The 20934-nt window shown below is 34.7% G+C and overlaps 1 protein-coding gene across 7 annotated transcripts in view; it reads left to right on the forward strand.

Annotated features, from left to right (window-relative positions):
• The window catches only part of LOC134226090 (uncharacterized), a 631583-nt gene that overhangs the window by 509453 nt on the left and 101196 nt on the right, over nucleotides 1–20934 (forward strand). For 2 of the 7 annotated variants that reach the window (XM_062706634.1, XM_062706633.1), the window contains one exon: nucleotides 19033–19058. The exons of the other annotated variants lie outside the window; for them this stretch is intronic. The gene's annotated coding sequence lies outside the window, so the exon portion shown is untranslated. The remainder of the gene's footprint in view (nucleotides 1–19032; nucleotides 19059–20934) is intronic. 7 annotated transcript variants of the gene reach the window in all.

A 20934-nucleotide genomic window follows, 5' to 3' on the forward strand; every position in this document is an offset into this window, starting at 1 on the left:
CATTCGGCAATTACCGAGCAATAATACAATGATTAGGGAGGCACATGCGAAACGCCCGTCCGACAACGACGACGACGACGACGGGATTATCGACCAAGGAAAGGGTTCCAAATGGTAACGTGCTAATTTGGTTGTTTTTACATAAGAGGTACGTTCCGTACGGGCTTAATTGGTGATAGTTGGGCACTTGGACTGGTACTGAATACATTGCCTTGCCCAGTCGATGGATATTAATGTTCGAAATATGGAAAGATTTGTCCGATTTTGATTTCGAATGAAAATTATTTTTATGGATCACCTGTATGCAACATATTATTATAATTTCATTTCAATAAAATCAAAATCCAGCATAGTTCTGAATTTATAAAAGGCTCACTCTGTATCTGTTACACAACCACTAACAATGGTATCAACCGAACAATTGAGTTCGAACACCAAACCACTTCTTGTTCGATTGACAAATGAGTAAACCAAATCAAATAGTAAGGCTTACTGAACAGCATTATGGACTGCTCAAATGCTGACTTTATTTTTGTGAATTGAAACTAATGATTAATCCTGTTTTCCAATACGTTTGCTGATATTCAGTTGGTAAAGGAGAAGAATGCAGCATGGGCCAGATTGCTTTGTAGCCGAGCATCATACCGCACGGCTAATGAAGGCCCTCTGTGCCATTATTTCCTTATTACAAAAAAAAAAGACAAATTGGGTTACGGGCACAGACGCTATGGCAAAAATTCTATTTTTATAAAGAAAGAGAAAGGCGCCATTACCGCTAGTTTTTTTTCAACTGACAGATTTTCGTACTATAGGGTAAGACGGTATAATATGCCCCTCTAAGGAAACTCCTTGATAACTGTTTACTTTTCAACGCAATTTATGCAAACTTTGTGTTATTTGGTAGTCCAGGAAATATAAAAATATTACAGATAACACGTAATAAAGCATTTTGAAAAGTCGTGAAAAAATGGATTTCCAAAATTGCCTGGGCAATACGCCCCACCTTAACCAAAGACATTTCATAGCCCTTCATTAGTATTTTATCATAATAAAAAGGTTACAAATCCTTATGATCATTTAAGCAGGTTTGGATTACATTTCAATAGTTTCCATATAATTTGGAAGCAACTGCTGCAAGCTCGCCGCGCTTGTGTCCAGTTGGTAAGGGCATATCGTCCTGCCTACACTGGGGCGTTTTGACCAGTGAAACATATTTTTGAAAAACTTTACATTTTTGAAGATGCAAGCAATTTTATATCATATTAACCACTGAGAAAAGTTATTTTGTTGCCCAACTGAGTGTTCCAGTGCAAGTTTTGCGGACGGTATGCTAGCGTCGCTCCAGAATGTTGAGCAAACAAACATTAAAAGTTACATCCAAACTGTTACTTTTTGTATTTTTCTACTATTTTCATTATGTAATAGGGTAGAATACGGCTTTGGCAGGGTGCGACAGTTGTTGGCACCCTCAACAATATTTGCGTTTTCCAGCAAACATACACTATTTATGAACATAATTTTGATTCAATCACACAATTTCAAGTCTAAGCTTTCATTTAAATAAGTTGTTTGTGTAGAAGTAACAAGATTTGATGTGTTAATCACCGAAACAAATTTGCACCTACGAAATCCTTGCCATTATTGCATTGCCAAAGAAAGCAGCGCATGAAAAGCAAACTGTTACATACTTTTTTGGATCGCCTGTTTTTCCTCTTTATTGCGTACGACACGAAAAATTAAGTACGTAAACTACTTTTTACACTTTATCACCACTTGATTATCACCACAAAGAGCAAATTTATGCAATATTTGCTCTATGTTTCACTAAATAAAATCGAGACTGTTCGTTTTCTTTGGCAGCAGCACACTTCGGAATAGAGCGGGAGAATGTGTTTGTGAGCATATCAAACACACGCTAAAAAATACCACGCACAATTCTTTGTGATTTGATTTTAGGAAAAATACGAACAAAAAATCCGGCAATGGCATTTATTTAAAAAAAAAAAAGTGTTAACATACAAATGCTTCTATTCAGATATTTACGCAGACCATAAATTATATCAAAAGTGATAGCAACACCGTAGTATTTTTACCCTTATGTGGCTGACAGGACCGTTTTGTTTTCCTTTTGCAACTTCAATTTCCAAGCTCATCAAAAAAATCATAGCCATCCCCGTTCCTACATAGCGCATTTCAACCATAAATAATTGCCTACTTTTAGGGTATTATCTATCATTCAACTGTGAAACGTAGTGTAAGAATGGGGTGGCTCCAGCGGCTGGATAGGACAGTTCTGCCCATTATTCAACATATGAAGACTCACGAGGTGGAATATATTGTTAATATACTATACTATTAGAACCGACGAGCTTCGTTTCACCTAAAACTGATTAATTATATATTTGTTACATTATTTAAAAGACGGTTAAGTATTCGAAATTCGCAAATTTGGATCCCATTTTTTAGATTAATTTTCGATTAAAGCAGAAATTTGTACTTCATTTGTATGGGACTCCCCCTTCCAGAAGAGTAGGGGTCTAATACCATCATAAGAATCTTCATCGTTTCCAAAAACCTTTACATACAAATGTTCATGCCGTTTCCTAGTCTATAAGGGCAGACAGACAAAAACTCATTCTCGTATCTTGTACACAACCACCATGATTTTTTTTTATGAAACAAACATATCATGTAAGGACCGCAAAGAGCAAGTTGTTTATTTGAAACTGGTTGATTGACTTTTAGCATTACAAAACTCTAAGACTCTAAGGCATTACAAAAGACAAAAAATGTAAATCTTGGCAGCGAACAAAAAGCATATAAGTTCTCTTCTCTAAAATGGCCAACATTATTCAAATAGGTTGAAAATGGTAAAAGTTATGAAACGGTCAATATCTGGGTACACGGGTGCCCTATCTGCCATTCACGTCTGTTTTTTGTTGGCCGCATAAGGGTTAAATTTGTTTTGCAATGTGTTTAAATGCTTTTGCCTATCTGTCTACATGACATAAAATTGATGCCAAGGCTAAAAATTCATGTTTTGCTTTAAACCAGTTTTGATAAACAAAGTTTGTTCCAAAATTGAGTGAAGCGAGATGAGCGTGCGGCCGATTAATATGAATGAATTTTACTACTGGAGAATATAAACAACCAGCATTTGGCACCAATACATTACCAGTTTTCTACTTCCATGTCTAGTTGCTAAAGGGAGCAAACTCATTGCTGATAATAGAAATTGCTATGCCAACAGAAGAAACGTTAACCTGTTACTTTAAATCAAATTTACTGAGTTTGTGGTAAAAGCTGTTATATTTAGTGAACACCAACCATCAAAGAAAGAGCATACAAATGTATACCAGTTAAACTGTACCTGTGTTTTAGTGTAATTACTCATTATTTTTATCATTCAATTTGGCGAATGTCTTAGACTGCCAAGAATAGGCATTTTCCCCTACAAAAATACTTCCACATTCACATAGTATGATGGTTTTACAAATATTCATAGGTACCAACTGATTATGACCCTTAGTTAGTTATAATTTTCTAGATATCAAAAGATATCAAAGGGGGGCGTTTTGGCCATGTTGGGCGCATTATACCGTCTTACCCTAAATATCAACATTTTGGGAAAATATTTTAATTTCAAATATTTTTAGATTTTTATATTTCAGAATTTGTATGTTTAATAAGCTGAAGATTTCGATTAACAAAAATATATATAACTTTAAAATGAACAAATATCGAGTATGAAAAACATTGTAAACTAAAACTCTTATCGGATAATAAATACCCAAAATGTAGGCAATTTACTTTGATTAACCAGAAAAAATTAAAAAAAAATATTGTGGTTAAGCATTTTTCAACAAAATTCGAAATTTAAAAAAAACTTTGTTTTGGGTTTTGAAAAAAAATATAATGAAGATTCAAATTTGAAAAGTTATTTATTTTAAATTTAGGATTTAAAATCTTTATAAATTTTTAAATTCAACGATTTTTTTTTTGTATTTTTTTATATATTTTGTATATATCTAAATAATTTTCAATTTCAAATTCATAGTAGGGGAACGGTTCGCCACTTTATCTCATAGCTCCTATTTCAATCCCATCAAAAACAAAGCAATGGAAAGGAATTTGGTTTGTTTATTATTTTTGTGATTTTTTCAGCAGTGAGCACGCATGATGACAAAAAGAAGCGACGAATTTGAATCCGTATTTCTTTGTTTAGCGATGAGATGGATATATGTACAGTGAGATGGAGATCGGAGCATTTCCCCTATTTAATTTTTTTTTAATTTGAGATTTATAAATTTTAAATGTTTTAAATTTAAAAAAAATCAATCTCTAAATTTTTAGAATTACAAATTTTTAATTTTAGAAAATTTTAAATATTGAACCCTTTTCGAATTTTTTTTTATTTTCAAGTTTTTGGATCTCAAAATTTCTATTTCTTTTAATTTTTAACTTTTATTTGTTTGTTTATTTCAATTAGGCTTCAATCTGTAACAGCTGAGTCATACAGACTGACTAATACTTACATATCTAATTGTTCCAATTTTATTGTTCAAAGTAAACCTACTAAAAATTAAATCATAAACTTTTACACCGTTTAGAAATACGAAATATCTTTCAAGCGAGTTGTTTCGTCCGAAGGTTGAACGCCAAGAGCCGAAAAGAAACAAAAATAATCACCAGTTGTAGAAGATCGAGACAGTCTATTCGGTTGCTCATTACTATTAGGTGAACATTGTAAGCAGAGATATGCGTCGTTTTAGATTTTAAAATCTCATAATTTTGAACTTTGAACTTTTTAAATCACTGGATTTTGGCATGTCTATTTTTTTAAACATTTCATTCATTTATTTAGTTTACATCTAAACAAATAACACTAAATTAATAATGGGACGCCACAATACACGGTTCGAGGCCGCATCTCTCCATCCCCGAATGCACCACACGCACGCTTTTAAACATGTTAGTTTTTAAATTTCTGTTTATATTACTAGTCCCTAAAATTGTAAAATTCCAAATTCTTAAATTATGAAATAATAAAAACTGTTTTTTTAAGTTTGATTTCAAGTTTTTAAAGACCTGAAAAATTAAATTTTAAAGCCTTAATTTTTACATTTTTAAATATTTAATTGAAGACCATAATATTTATTTTTGTTAGATTTTTAGATTCTTAAATTTTTTTTTATTTCGTTATTCTTCTTCTTCTCATTGGCATTACATCCCCACACTAGGACAGAGCCGCCTCGCAGCTTAGTGTTCGTTAAGCACTTCCACAGTTATTAACTGCGAGGTTTCTAAGCCAGGTTACCATTTTTGCATTCGTATATCATGAGGCTAACACTATGATACTTTTATGCCCAGGAAATCGAGACAATTTCCAACCCGAAAATTGCCTAGAATGGCACCAGCCACCCTCAGCATGGACTTGCTTTGTAGCCGCGCGTCTTACCGCACGACTAAGGAGGGCTCCTATTATCGTTATTAGGCGGATACAAATATTTAAAAACAATTATGCTCCCCCCCCCCCCCCCCCCCGAATTCTTTTTGCCAAAAAAATAAAATTCGGGTAATTTTGAGGATTTTCAAAACATTATTCAACAAATCCGAGGAATTTTCTGTTTTTTTTTATTTAAATGTTTATTTTTATTATCCCCCTTGACCTTTCGGAGACCAGTAGGACAAAATGTTAATTAATTATTTGTAACGGCCTTATTTTAGTTTTTCAACACATTTTTTTTTTAATTTTTTTATTGTGGTTGTCCTTTTTATTCTAAAATGTTGAAGTTTTTAAGTTTTTTATTTTTTTTATTCATAAATTTTAAAATCCAAACATTTGAAGTAAAAATTTTGAAATTTTTAAGTTTATGAAATTCAAGTTTTTGAGTTTTTTAACTTCGAAATGTTTGCTTATAAAATTTTATTTTTTTAGATTTTTAAATAATAAAATCTCAAAATTTTAAAATTTTTAAGCATTTAAAGTTTATTAATTTTTAATCTTAATGTTTTTTTTTTAATTTTATTTTTTTTGGGTTTCAAATTTTTAAAATTTTCAAATTAATAATCAATTAAATTTTTGAACAATAAAATTTTTAGATTTTTAAGAGAAAGTAAAAACTTGTCTCGGGTCCGGTCGTGTTTTCTCCAGTAAGCAGAACGATCGGCCGGTCATCAAAGTTTTGTTCTGTTTTGTGCGGGTGAGTAAATTAATCAAAAAGTAAAAATTTGTATCAAGTCCGGTCCGGTTTTCTTCAGCATAATGCGTGTTTTAGTCGTCGGGAAAATAATAAAATATCTATTTTGTGTTCGGTGGTTCATACGCATGTATTGCGCATAGCTCCGATCGAAACAAGCGCGATCTTCAATAGTTTGCAGTAGCTATCGGGCAATTAAGTACAGAGTGTTGCGCGTCCGTTCTGTCGTTCATATGGAGATGGATCCCTTCCTATATGACCGTAAGGACGTGGCCGGCGCCGTTATTGACTTTAGATATTTGAGCTTCCGAAACGTGTACATTGAGAATGGGTAGCTAGTCCCAAGCCCAATTTATTGTGTTCTCTGTACAATTTCGCAAATTCTAGTCAATCACGGAGTAGCAACTACGAATTTTGCGGCCGTAATGCTCATGCATGCTCATGTTCATAAGAAATTTAGATTTTTAAATTTAAAAACTATTGAATCCTCAAACGTTAAAATTTTTCAATTTTGAAACCTTTAAATTGTTAATTATCGAAGATTTTTAATTTTTTAAATTATTTTTTTTTTGGTTTTTCCACTTTTATGTTTTGAATTTTTTAAATTTAAAAAAAATTCAATTTCATATTATTAGAATTTTTGAATTTTTATTTTTTTTTTCAATTTTCCAATTTTTTTTACTGTTTAATTTTAAATTTCAAACGTTTAGATGTGTAAATTTTTAAATTTTTAAAATTCAGGGTTTTTGAATTTTTGGATTTTTAATCTCTAAATTAATCATTTTTGAAACTTGCTTTCTTCCCAAATACAAACGGGTGTAAGCGGCAAAAACTTAGTTTTGAGAAAATTGTGTGCATAGTTTTTCAATATTTTTCCATTTCAATTGTATGGAAATTTAAAAAAAAAACATCAGTTTTCTGTGAATGTTCACATTTACTGTAAACAACGTACAAACTATATCGACAACTAAACTCTAAAACCAGAGTATTTTTGCTGTAGTCAACTCACGTTTGACCGAAAAAATGTCACTTACTTTCCTTTGCTTCTAACCAACCAATTTTTGAGTTTAATTTTTTTTTTATCCTTAAAATTTTAAAATTATGTAGGTATTTTATCTTAATTTTTGAAAGAAAAATATTTTTTTAGGTACAAAATTAAAAAAAAAAATTTTATTATCAATATAACACTAGAGTTCTTAAATAAGGGAAAAGACGGCTTTGGCAGGTTTTGTTCTATTATTGGCAGGGGGGTTTTTGTCGACCAAATTTTATGAAATTTGGCCACAATATTCTTTGATATGCAAAGAATGTTTAGGCCAAATTTGAGCATAATCAGTCATAAAAACCCCCCTGACAATAATAGAACAAAACCTGCCAAAGCCGTCATTCCCCCTATACCGATTTTTAAATTTTTTGAATTTTAAAATTTCATAAAGCTTCAAATGTTTGAGTCTTTTAATTTTTTCAAATTTTTGAATTCTTCAATTGTTTAAATTTTTTAATTAAATATTTTCTCAATTTTTTAGTTTTTATTTTTAATTTTTGAATCAATAAATTTCTAAATTTTCAAATCTCTTGAGTATCAGAAACACCGATTTTTTTTCATTTAAATTTTGAAAATTCGTATATTTACATTTACGAAAGTTTAAAATTTTTGAGTTTTTGAATTTATTTTTTTTAATTTAAAAACATGAAATTTTATATTAAAATTGTTTAAATCCTCGAATTTTTAAATTAATAAATTAGCATTTTTTTTTCAATTTTTTTTTGTTTTTTTTTATTCTTAAGTTTTCTTAAATTTCTGTATAAAATTAAATGTTCACATTTAAATTTTTACACTTTACGTTACTAAGTTCTAAATTTCAAATGTTTCAATTCAAATTATTTTATTTTTATTTTCAATTTTCTAGTTTTAAATTTTTTATTGTTTCTCGATTTTTTAATGCTAGTAATGGACCCCTTAACGACGGAAACTTACTTCAATCGCTTCGCTAGAGTAAGACTTATGACAAATTGCCATTCTGCAGCACTGGATAAAAAGCAACAGGTATCAGCATCGCGTTTCGTACATAACACATGGTAAAACATTCATTTTAACTACTAAAATATGTATTTTAAAATTATGTAGCCAGGTTGCCTATTATGGCCACCCCGGGTCCATAATACGCAACATCGAGTTTGTTTACATACTTTTAATGGTCTCCCCATTTGATTTACATGTTCCATTTCCACATGTTCCTGTTGCCTATTATGGACCCCCTTCTGTGCTAGTAATGGACCCTCTAGCGCGTTTACATTCATAAATTAGTCAATATAACTAAATTTCAGTCTCCCAGTGCAAAACAATTGTATGGAACTACTACCATGATAAGTGAACCAACTTTATCCTATGGAAGTTTGCAGGAAATTATAGATTCAAGCGTAAACTCTCGGTTTTCGTTCAGGGGGTCCATTATACGCACGGGGTCCATTACTAGCACTCACTCCCTAATTCTGAAATTTGAAAGTTTTAATTTTTTTATATTTTATATTTATCACTAGCAGACCCGACGAACTTCGTTTCGCCTAAAATTAATTTATTCTCTGATTAGTTCTTGAGTTATGCAGAAATTTGTGTTTCATTTGTATGGGAGCCCCCCTTTCCAAAGAGGGGAGGGGTCTCTAACCATGTTAAGAACCTTTCCCGGCCCCGAAAACCTACGCGTACAAATTTTCAAACCGATCGGTTCAGTAGTTTCCGAGTCTATAAGGGTCAGACAGACAGAAATTCATTTTTATGTATATAGATTTTTTTAATGTATCAATCAGGGTTGTAAATATTCGGCAGCACTGGATGAAGGAGATGTTTTTTATATCATTTTTTATTTTCTTCCTGCTTTGAAATCAACCTCATATTCCCGGAGAGGCAAAAAGGTAAACAACAGAACTCACATCACAAACTGCGCCGCGAAGATGAAATTTACCACAGCAAAATGTACACATTCACCCAGCAAAATGAAGAAATTCACCACGCGTTTAAATGGGCCACTCACAGTCATACGGTAAGGCCCGAACTGAGCAGCCTGTCAGAGCGACTTGTGAGTGGCTGAATGCGAAATTGGATGGTCGGTGTTGGAAATGATTTTTCGGCTGCCTCCAGTCGCACTCACCACGCATTTCACCACGGCGCACAGTGGGCGCAGCAAGCCAAAAACGTGCGTTTTATTATTTGCCTGCAAACGGTTGATTTTACATAGGTGGTGTCAAAATTCGGAAGAAAATTTTATCAAAAAATAAGCTATGTTTTGGAAGATTAGGGTGACCAAAAATTCGCCTGTTAGGGTGATCCAAAAAAAATTTTTTTCATTTTCGTTCGATTTGACAAACATTAAGGTGACTCAAATTAGTATAAAAATCGTTTTTTTAATATATTCATGGAACACTCTACCGTTTAATCATTTTGCCTTTCTCGTACAACAAAGTTGTACCAGAAGGCTATAATTTCACTCCAAAAGTGTGTATGTGTGTAGCCCATATTTTTTTTTTGTTAAACGCGTTTCATATAGAAGGGCTTGACAGATTCGAGTGCAACTGGTTTCATTCGACGGAGCAAATTTCCTAGTTGGACACTATTGTTTTTGTTTTTTAATAAATCAAGCAGTTTGGATTATATTTTTATTTTTTAATCAACAAAAACAGAAATGCACATTGAATCATTAATCATTTTAGCCGTGGCGCAACCCAGGGTAACCCACGGTAAGTAATTTTTAAGCAACGTACTAGAATTGCACCAAATCTTTTTACCGCCGAAATGTAGGCAATAAGCACTGCATTTCTAACATTAATTCGAATTCAACATATTGAATCGAGAAAGGCATCATCACCACCGGTGGATAAATTTGGGTTTTTATTATTTCGCTCGCTGCTCTGTACATATTTGGGTCCAAATTGGTAAACGTTTTGACAGGACAAAATTCATTTTTTCGGAGCCTCCTTAATAAAGATACAAAAAAATCTGTTTTTAATGTGTTGGGAAATATATCTAAACATTTTTCATACATTTTCACATAAATGAGTTTAACATCGTTCTTATACATGCTTTAGGCATTTCTTTTGCTTTTATGTACTTTTTTTGTACACTAAGAGTTACAGTCGAGTACATCGAAGAAATTTAAAGTGACTCGTATGTTGGGAAAAAAGGTGCGCTAGATTATAATAAATAAATTATGTTACAGCTTTCAAGCTGATCGAAATGGAATCTGCTCTCAAAAAGTATTTAAACGTGACTATTCCCAACAATAGTGTTTTAGCATGTTTATATAAGATTGAGTCATTTTTATGTAAATCAAATCAATAGCTCCTCCAAATTACTTCTATTATAACAGAATGCATTGGGCATATCAATCCGCTTAATTTTATTTTTCTCGAAGTCCTGATGCTTTGCTCACATTTCCATCTATATTGTAATCGTTTGAACGATATTAAGCTCATTGCGGTGATGACTGAGAAAATGCATGAAAAACAGTTCAGATATACATATTTCCCCACTCATTTTCCAAAAACTTTCTAATATTTTTTGTGAAGACAAAACGTTTAACAATTCGGGTGCAAATATGTACATAGCATCAGTGTTTCAAGCGAAATAAAATAATAGGTTGGTCCATGAATATATGAAAAAAAAATATTTTTATACTAATTTGAGTCACCTTAATGTTTGTCAAATCAATATTTCCTCCGAATTCCTCCTAATAAAACAGAGTGCATTTGGTAGTTGGACGTCTATACTTTCATATGGTTGGTGTTTGATCTGCCACTATTTGCCTCAATTAAAGATATGGACATAGCAAAATTGCATTATATAATATAAAAAAGTCGAATAACTTCTCTAATATACCTCCGATATATCCACATTTTTTAGGAAAACGTGTGATTTGATGTACTTGTTCACTTTGTACAATATGTCCATGTCGAAAAACAATAAGAAAAAAAGTTTTCTTGAAAAAAACTGGTTTTAGATACGATTTTTTGAAATTTCATCATAACTCGCTACCGTTAAAAGATAGAGAGTTGGTATATTTTACGAAGTTGTTTGTATTTTCAAGCTCTATCACTTCTGTAGCGGCTCAATTTTTTTGAACGAAAATGAAAAAAAAAATTTTTTGGATCACCCTAACAGGCGAATTTTTAGGTCACCCTAATCTTCCAAAAGATAGCTTATTTTTTGATAAAATTTTCTTCCGAAGACACTACCTACGTCAAATCAACCGTTTGCACGTAAATAAAAAAACGCACGTTTTTGGCTTGCTGCGCCCACTGTGCGGCGATGAAGGCGACCGCAGATTATACTGAGATCCATGTTTTTCACTGCATTGACTGTGAAATATTTCTACCCTGGTTTCAATTTTTCCAACTGTTAAATTTAAACAAAAAAAAAGTATTCTTTTTTATAGTTTTTTCAAAATGTTTAAAATTTAGAATTTTTGTTTTTTTTTTATTTTTAAATATTTTCGTCGTAGGGGCTAAAACCAACTATAGCAACGTTCATTTGCTAGAACTCCATTATGGCTGCATTTTCTCCTGAGCTTACGATTTAGTACAGATGAGTTCGGAAAGAAAGTGTCTTTTTTTCATTGGTTTACGAGACTATGACGAAAAGACGAAAATGCCTGCCATAATTCTATTTTGTTTATAAATTTTCCTCATCTTTAAATTTAAAAAATTAAGTTTCTCAGTTTTATTAAAGTTCTGTCTTTATTTGGATTGAAGTTTCATTAAGGTAAATTTTCCAATTTTCAATAAAAAAAAAATCACAATTTTGAATAATTTTTTTGTTTATTTGGATGCTTTTTTTGTTTTTCAATTTTAAAGTTTTCAAATGTTCTTATCTAAACGAAGATTCGATATGCTAAAAATATTATTTTGCACAGTTTGAGATTCATCCGAATATTTTGCACAGAAACTTGAATATCTTTAAATATTTTTTTTGTTTTTAATTTAAAATTCATTGGACATCACTGAAACACGTTATTGGCAATGTTAGTCATACGTTACTGATTTCAGATTTTCTTAAATAGCCTGTTTAATGTTTCATGATTTCATATTAAGTTCTTGTGTGACATTAATTCCCTGCCCTTTGGTTCAGAAAGGGTAAGGGCGCGTTCTGCCAACTTGGTCGAGGCAGATTTCAAGTGTGAACAAGTTACTACATGGACGTTCTAAAGTGCCTGAATGAAATGTGTAGCTTGTGAGGAGCCCTTGAAGATGTGATGTTGGATCAGTATCTTGATATTAATCAGAATTTATAATGTAAATTATTGTAATTTTTTTAATAACACTACTTTATTCCGTTACGTATTTAGTATACTTGTGTTTTAACTAAAAACACAATGTCAGTTTTGATCACAAATACAATGTCGGTAGTAATTACAAACTTATACTTATCAGTATTTTTACTTGATTCGCGATCCTAATTAAAAACTCCGATATAATAATATTCATAGTTTATCGCGTGTAGTCTGAACGTTTTGTTTAAAATTACAAGACCTAATAATGATCCATAATTTGCATCCGCTGAACCATTCTGAACGGCCGTATTGAGAATATCACCTATAACATCTTCTCTGCTTAAATAACAGACGCAAGACGCCTGGATTATCTGATTTTCCTCAATCTCTGGTGCTTGGCTTCCCGGTGGAACTTATATTGAGCATCCTTCGGAAAGAATCTGTGCCCGGGATGGGGGAGTCAATTAAGGCATAATTCGTTTGAACAGTGACTTGTCTTTGTGGGCGAGGACTCGAGCTCGAGTGTCGATTTCGGGAGTCTAGTGGCGCTCTCGCGCGGACCAGCACTATCAACAGGTAGCAGAGACCCTCGCGTGCGTGTTGATGGTGTTGGTTTGCATGGGAGAGCTGTTGGATTCGTCGGGTCGTCGTTTGGGTCTTTATTTGCAGTAGCGTATGGGTAGTTTTGAGACTTTGGTCTTGAAATGATATTCTCAAGCATTTTCTTACATTTTTCTCCCTCCCTCGGATATGTTATCTTGCCGCGATGGTTGGGCTTACGCCATTAGCACTGATATGGCAACCAAAGACATATCCTGTCGTGGTGATATCACATGTTGACTATTTTTGTTTAATGCCGCGTCACATATAATCCGGCATTGATGCAACTGATTTTACGCATGTGCATGTGATTCAACGGACATCGTATCTTGGAGCCTTGAATGGTGGTGCAGACAGGTAGAGGTCCTTTTCATCAGTGATAATGATCTCTGCTATGCGGCAATACTTTTCTGAAGCGCTCCCTGATGATGATGAGTCGTAGCCACGCTTAAACATAGCTAGGTAGGAATTAACCAGTAGAAAATACCATCAAGACATTAATAGGAATTGACTCTTGGAATCACTGAGTAGAAGTTTTATCAAAACTAGGAACGTGGCACCTTTTATTTTGTTATGTCTCACTTTAACGAGCCATAATTAAAATACCACAAATTAAAACGATGGTATGCATACAATCTTTTATTGGCTTCATTCTCGACATTTTTTTAATAGATAGGAATAGGCTTGATGAAGCTGTACTTTGCCACCGAAAAGTGAATCCTATAGCTGACCACGACCCATAAAATTACAGTAATGCTACGCTTGTATGTAAGGCTTTGAGACTATTAGGGCCGATTTCTTCACCTCCGCTTAGGCCTTAAACCAGGTTTAAACGTATGGGTGGGCACCGCTTGGGAGTTAAGCGAAGGTGAAGAAATTGGCCCTTAGACAACTTAAAGACCATTTCTTCACGTTTGCTTAACTTTTAAGCGGTGCTTACTTATACGCTTGAACTAGGATACCTTTAGCAACCTTTAGCAATCCCCATACCTTTAGTGACCTTTAGCGATAGAGACATTGAACTGACATCAAAACGTAACATAATCTACAATGAGTATAGAATTGAACTGAATAACGTAGGAAACATAAGATAACTAAGACAGACTGAGTAATAATGACACAGTGCGAAACATTCGACATAACTATGACTAGATTAACAATAGATCCATAGACATAAAGATCTACCAGCCTGTCCTTCCTAAGCCTATCAAAAATTCGAAGCTCAAGAAATGTCTGTAAAATTATTACCTGTTGAATCTTATTCGGAGGCGATTTCGAAGCTTTTGAAGACCAACAGGCCCATAGCAACAGTATTCGGTGTTGTTAAGTTGAGAATTTTGATGATTGCTGGGCACACGGTTCTGAAGTGTGGCCTGGTAAATAGACTAAATAGATTCCAAAATAAATTTTAAACGAGTCATATTTATCAAAATCTAGTGCGTTATTATTGTTTCAAAATGCATTTCTATTCGAGTTTTCTCTCTTTGTCATCATATCTACAATAAGACTGACTCTCGCGATAGATTATAAGCTTATTATTTTTTGAGCTTCATTTGTTTGATGGAAACTGCTAATTTAGAAAAAAAAAATGACTGACTAGTTTTTGTTTGCGTTAACATTGTAGTAGGGATAGTAGTGATGATTGCTGATCTCGATGCAATTGTGAAAAAAAATTATTGTTGATATGAATATGGTGATGTTGTGTGGTTATGCAAGTGTTAGTGAAAAGGTTAATACACAAGTTGGTATTGGTGGTATAGACATAGTGACAGAAGTAGCTAGGTAAAAGTAGGGATCCTATAATGAGAGATAAGCGAAAGCGGCCATTGTAAGCCAATCGAGCATTGAGAAGTGTCAAAACGTGAGCCAAATGAACGTTGTTATTGTTGCAGATTGAGACGAGGTTGAGAGGTATTGAGATAGATTTTAAGAAAAGTTTCATCGAATAAACAATTTGTTTTACTTTCGCGAATAGAAGTAATATAGTTTTTGTATCGTGTTTCGCCTGTTTGTATTGCACTTTTATTTTAGTGATAAAGCTCATTTGAACACTGTTAGTGGACAGACAAACATAATCCAAATTGTAATCAAATGCAAAGTCATATACAAGCTTCAACACTTTGCGCTGCGGCAAGTGCTGGAAGCGTTTGCTAACAAAAGTAACAGCGTTGCTAAATCGCCTGGAAAAGTATTTGCATATCTCTCATTATAGGATCCCTAGGTAAAAGATAAAGTTGATTTAAATGGGATGGGAACATGGTCGCAGTGAGTATGAAGAATGAAATGCAATATTGAGTGAGGTGCTAGAAGTAGAATCATTTTATAATTATACTAGAAATAATGTAAAATATTCGGTACATGTCCAATGAATGCTAGTAGAAATGTCGGTTCTTATATGATATATAACAGCGCTGTTTTGAAGATCGATTCATTGTGTGTGTGTTCATGACTGTAAATAAGATATTTGTGATGACAGGGATAATAGTAATTATGATAGTAATGGTGGTGAAAACGATAATAAGTGATGCTACCGGGATTATTTTATAGAAAACTATTTGAATCAGAGCTAAAATTAGAGTTATTTGAATCAGGCCTTAACAGTGACCATTTGAGCAACGTAGCTTAGAAACGTCTGTTAATGATCAAAAATAGAGGCTCGTAGAAGCAAATTTAATCACCGGATCAACAGGGAATAGACCTAGTGTTAAGTTGGAGTGATGAGTGATAGTTATAATGGTGAAAACGGTGATCAGTTATGTTATTGAAGGGGACTATTAAATAAAACTATTTGGATCAGGCCTAAAACAGTGACCATTTGAGCAACGTGGCTTAGGAACGTCTGTTATTGATCTAAAATAGAGGCTCATAGAAGCAAATTTAATTACCGTGGGGAATAACAGGGATGGACCCGGAGTAGAGTTTGAGTCGAGAGACTGCCAACGGGTTACATGAAAAAAAAAAAAAAAAAAAGTTTGTGACATTAATTATATCTTGGCTTATAAATTAATATTCTTTCAATCTTCAAAGAAAATAAATAAAGTACGTGATTCCTTTTTTTGGATCACGTCATTTTCACTGAAGGTGAAAGCGAGAGCTTTTTTGTTCAGGAGGAGATCCCCCAGTGCCTGATACTGGGTTATGTTTACTTGTATACCATATACACAAAATATGATCACTGGTGTTTCATACAATCTATATTTGATCATTTGAACACGATTTCGGCGATGTTTCTTGATGATAAATTTTGGTTTCAAATTTCACGGTACAGAACAGTGTAACCTAGTAAGTACCGTATACTATTCTCACCTTTTTCAATGACATCTTTAATTTTACTTTCTGTTTATTTATAAGGATTCCTGATGCCTCCACAAGAATAAACATTTGAATTGAAGTAAGTTTAACAAAATAGGTGTAGAAAATGCCCTCATTGTTCAATTCGTTAGAGAAAATTGGACATTTTGCTCAAAGTGAACAAAGTCTTACCGCGTGATATCATCAAATATTATTATGGAGACCGAATCCCACGCTGCAAAGGGACGAAACAGGAGGAAAAACTGACCACAAATCAAAAAGATAAAACAAATGCTGGTGATATGTAATATTTGTGTGGGAGTCTGGTTCCTTGGTGAGAACTGAGTGTCTGAATTTCATTTAATCAGCACTGGAGCGGGAAACGGATTTGCTATATTGGAAAAGCTTCGATGTCTTCCGCTGACTGCTTTGGAGATAACTGGCTTACATTTCGAAGGACAGCAGGACTTCAGATCGTCAGTTCGTTTCAAGCTCACATCTGTGGAAGAGACAAAGGGTGGGTTTCCGGGTTTTAATGTGATAGCGAGAAATCAGAAGATTGGTTAAACAAGTTGTTATGACTTGATAATGAAGTCTCTCTTCCCAACAGTGTGGTTTGGTCTTTTTTTTCATAAGATATGAATATGATACATTGAGATAGAAAATAGAAACTTTCCCCCATACGATCGCATCGTAAAAATCTATAACAGATTCTCCTAGAGCCAGTTTCCACAAATACCAATTTATTTCTAATTTAATGCGATGTTTGTTAAACATCAGACACTATGTAAAAGAAAAATTCACAATCACGCATAAATGAGTTGAGAAATGTGACACTTCAGCAAAACCGTACTTTGTCGCGCCATCCATCCTGGGGGGACCCCGGCAGCCAAGTGGCAACTACCAGTGCCCATATCGTTTGCAATTCCCTCCCTCCATAAAACGTGGCCATAAATTGTTCCCACTTGAACGCAAACCCAAACAATGGTCTAATTTGTCTGAAATGGTTTCTTCTAGTTTTACAGCACCGCATCGTTATTGCCGACCACGGCCAACCGACACCCTTCGCCCATCCTTCACCTCCTTTACAGCGCTTTGCGTCGTCATTTCGTTGTTATCGTCCTCATCATCGTCATCACCACCAGCAACAACCGCCATCGCCACCCGACCGACATTCGCCATCGTCGTAATCTGCGCTGTGCTGCTGTCGTTCTGTTGTGATTGCTCTTCGGTGTTTTTTAACGACCAAGAACAAAATTGCATTACTCACCTCGGCTTAACGGCGGCCGAGCCAAGCGCCTAAAGCAAACAAATCCGAGCAAGAATTCCGTTCCCAGCCAGCCCCGCCGCAACGAATATGTAGGTACGCCGCTCTGATGGCCTCTCGGTACCTACTTGGGGGTGAGCCGGGACTTGCGCTGCCTGGCGACATTCTGATTCGTCACGGTCATATTCAGTCACAATAAATACCCGTTCCTTGCACTTAGGACGATTTGCGTTCGGTCGGCGCACTTTGGACGATTTCCGTGCCGCCATATGGTCAAGAATTGTCAATTGTTTAGCGTTGTTCGTTCGGTGAGGTGTTTATGGTTAAATTATACATACAGCAAATATCTTCCACTTTGATGGTCTTTCCTTACGTGATATCCAGACCGAACGGATATTAAAATGTGGCAGCGAAATTGGATATTTCTTTCAGTCAGTCATAAATAAATATTTTTCTTTTGGATCATGACGAAGATTTCAGTATCTAAATTGTGCAGATTTTTGTGAATTTGCTCCAGATGCACCAAAATAATATTAAAGACGAATTTCAAATTTTATCCATCCAAATTCACATGGTGCGTGACTCGTCTTCTCAATCCACCAAGCCATATAATAACGGAATAAATCAATGAAACGTTTTGTACAACTTGAGAGCAGCTTCATCAGCAACCGCACCAGGACTCTCGTTCGTTGGGTCCCCCCTTAGTTGCGAGTCGCTGAACGTTGCCATATAAATGTTTTGAGACTTGCGAGTCGCGAGTTAAGCTCCTTCTTGACGACTGCTGATGGCGACTTGCGTTGCATGATCTCGTGACGAATGGGATTACAAATGGTGGGGTCCGTGTGACAGCGAATTTATTGAGCGCGCTTTGTTCGAGGCCCGTCGTCAATGCTTGACATTGTTGGCCCCGGCGAATAGCCGTGTCTGATGCGCTTTGTGGTGTAAATGAGATGAGGCTCTTTTCGGGATGTGTGGCACTGGTCAATAAAGGCGAGGTTTGTAAACGAAAGATATCGATACTTGTTGGTTTTCGTGGAGGTTGGGGAAATTTGAAACGAAGATTAACAATAAATGACAAAAATATTACAGTTATAAGTGCGGAATTGCGCAGAGATGACGAATTGAATCCTGAAGCGAATTGATGATATTTTCTCACCAAATTTTTGTGAAAAGCTGCCTGTTCATGCAGGCAATAAAAAGTCCATGATAAACTACAAATTCACAGTATAAATCGAAAATTAAAAAAAAATGTAAATCACTTTTCTGTCACTTATTTTTATCATCTCATTAGTGGAAAGTCATTGTCAGGTTTTCAAATACTAGTCCACATGGGATTTATATCTATTACATACTTTCATAAATTCTTTTCACTCTTTTTTTCTCTACTAATGTTTGTTTTCTGTTTTTTCAGGTAATGACAACTGTTCCACATCAATAGTAAGTAATAATCTTAAATGTGAAGAGTATGATCTGAAACAAAATTTCAGGGCTACAAATCTCTATAATAAAAGCATAAAAAAAATTAGAGGCCCATAAAGCTAAATTTTTATTTTATTTTCATAATTAAAAAAATTCAACTGTTGAACCGCTGAACCGATTTTTTTATGCTGTCTTAAAAATGTTCTAGGAAGAATACGAATCCCTTAGAAATATTTGATTTTGTCTCGAAAAAAAGGTTTAGCACTAAAATTACTTCTTCTTTTTATTGCATTTCTTGTTCGGAAACCAATTGCCATGGAAGTGTGGTACCCGCAAGTTTTAGTTTATTGGTCTTAAACTCTAAATAATGCAAGGAATAGTGAAATCAGCATTTTCTTTCAAATATCATGGATTTTGACGATTCACCTACCAAACGAACCGGTTAGGTCTCTAGTTTTCAAACCACGAAAGAGAATTGACATTGGCAACCTGGTTCCGGAATAATTTTTATTCTCAAATCAAATGTACTTGCTAAAAGTCTTAAAACTCATTTTTTTGGTGTCTCCTACTTTATTAAATCACGAGATATGTTCAATAGTGCCTCTTCCAAGATTCCTTGGTGGGTTTGGACAGGTTCCGTGGCATTCCGCGGACCTGGTTCCCCCGGGGAAGTGGCCACTTTTTTATATGATCTGAAACCCATCTTGCGACGTCTCAAACTTCATGATTCCGCGAAACGAGCTAAAAAGGGTCTGTTTTGAGGTACTGAGTGGTGCTGGTCAGGTTCCGTTGCATTCCGGGAACCTGGTTCCCCCAGGGAAGTGTCCCTTTTTGATGTATGTGATCTGAAATCTATTTTGCAACGTCTCAAACTTCATGATTTCGCGAAACGAGCTCAATAGAGTCTATTGAGATACCTGAATGGTGTTCGTCAGGTTCCGTGGCATTCCAAGAGCCTGGTTTTCTCGGAGATGTGGGCTCTTTTTGGTAGTGATCTGGAACCCATTTCGCGACAATCTTCATGGCTTCACAAGACATTTTCAATAGTTATTTTTTGAAGGTACTTGAGTGGTGTATGTTATGTTCCGTTCTTTTTTATGCATTTTGAAACCCATCATGTATCGTATCAAACTTGTGTCGTATCAAAGTGGAAACTATCCAGAAGTACAAAGTTTCTCAGAATACTCGAGAGCATGTACAACATTTTAGAATTTCATGTTTCGTTGTTCATATTTCAGATTACATGATTCAGGAATCAGATTACATAAATCAGTTTCTTCATTCCCGAGGGCACCAGGTTCCCGGCATAAGAAGAAACGTCTGCAAATCTGCGTTCGAAATAGATTATTGAGCTCGTTTCGCGAGATCATGAAGTTTGAGACGTCGAAATATTGTTCAGTTCAGTTCACATTAAAAAATGACCACTTCCCCGGGGGAACCAGGTTCCCGGAATGCTATGGAACCTGATCAACACCACTAAGGTACCTCGAAATACACTCTATTGAGCTCATCTAGCAATAGACAACGGACAGGACATTCACACAACACCCAGTGGACCAGTGGAGAATTTTTCGCTTTTCGAAAAGTTTTCTCCTCACTAGTGCGGGAATCAAACTCACACTCCACGGCATGCAAATGCGCCTAGGCAACTGACGCTGCTTACCGCACGGCCATGAAGCCCACAAATGAAAAGCTGGCCACTATCCCGGGGAACCAGGTTTTCGGAATGCCACCAAACCTGACCAGCAACACTCAAGTGCCTTAAAATAGAATCTTTTAAGCTCGTTTAGCAAAATCATGAAGTTTGAGACGTTGCAATATGGCTTTCAGATCACATCAAATCATGAAGTTTGAGACGTCGCAAGATGGGTTTCAGATCACATAAAAAGCGGCC

The sequence above is a fragment of the Armigeres subalbatus genome, chromosome 3, assembly GCF_024139115.2.
Source record: "Armigeres subalbatus isolate Guangzhou_Male chromosome 3, GZ_Asu_2, whole genome shotgun sequence".
Classification (NCBI taxonomy): domain Eukaryota; kingdom Metazoa; phylum Arthropoda; class Insecta; order Diptera; family Culicidae; genus Armigeres; species Armigeres subalbatus.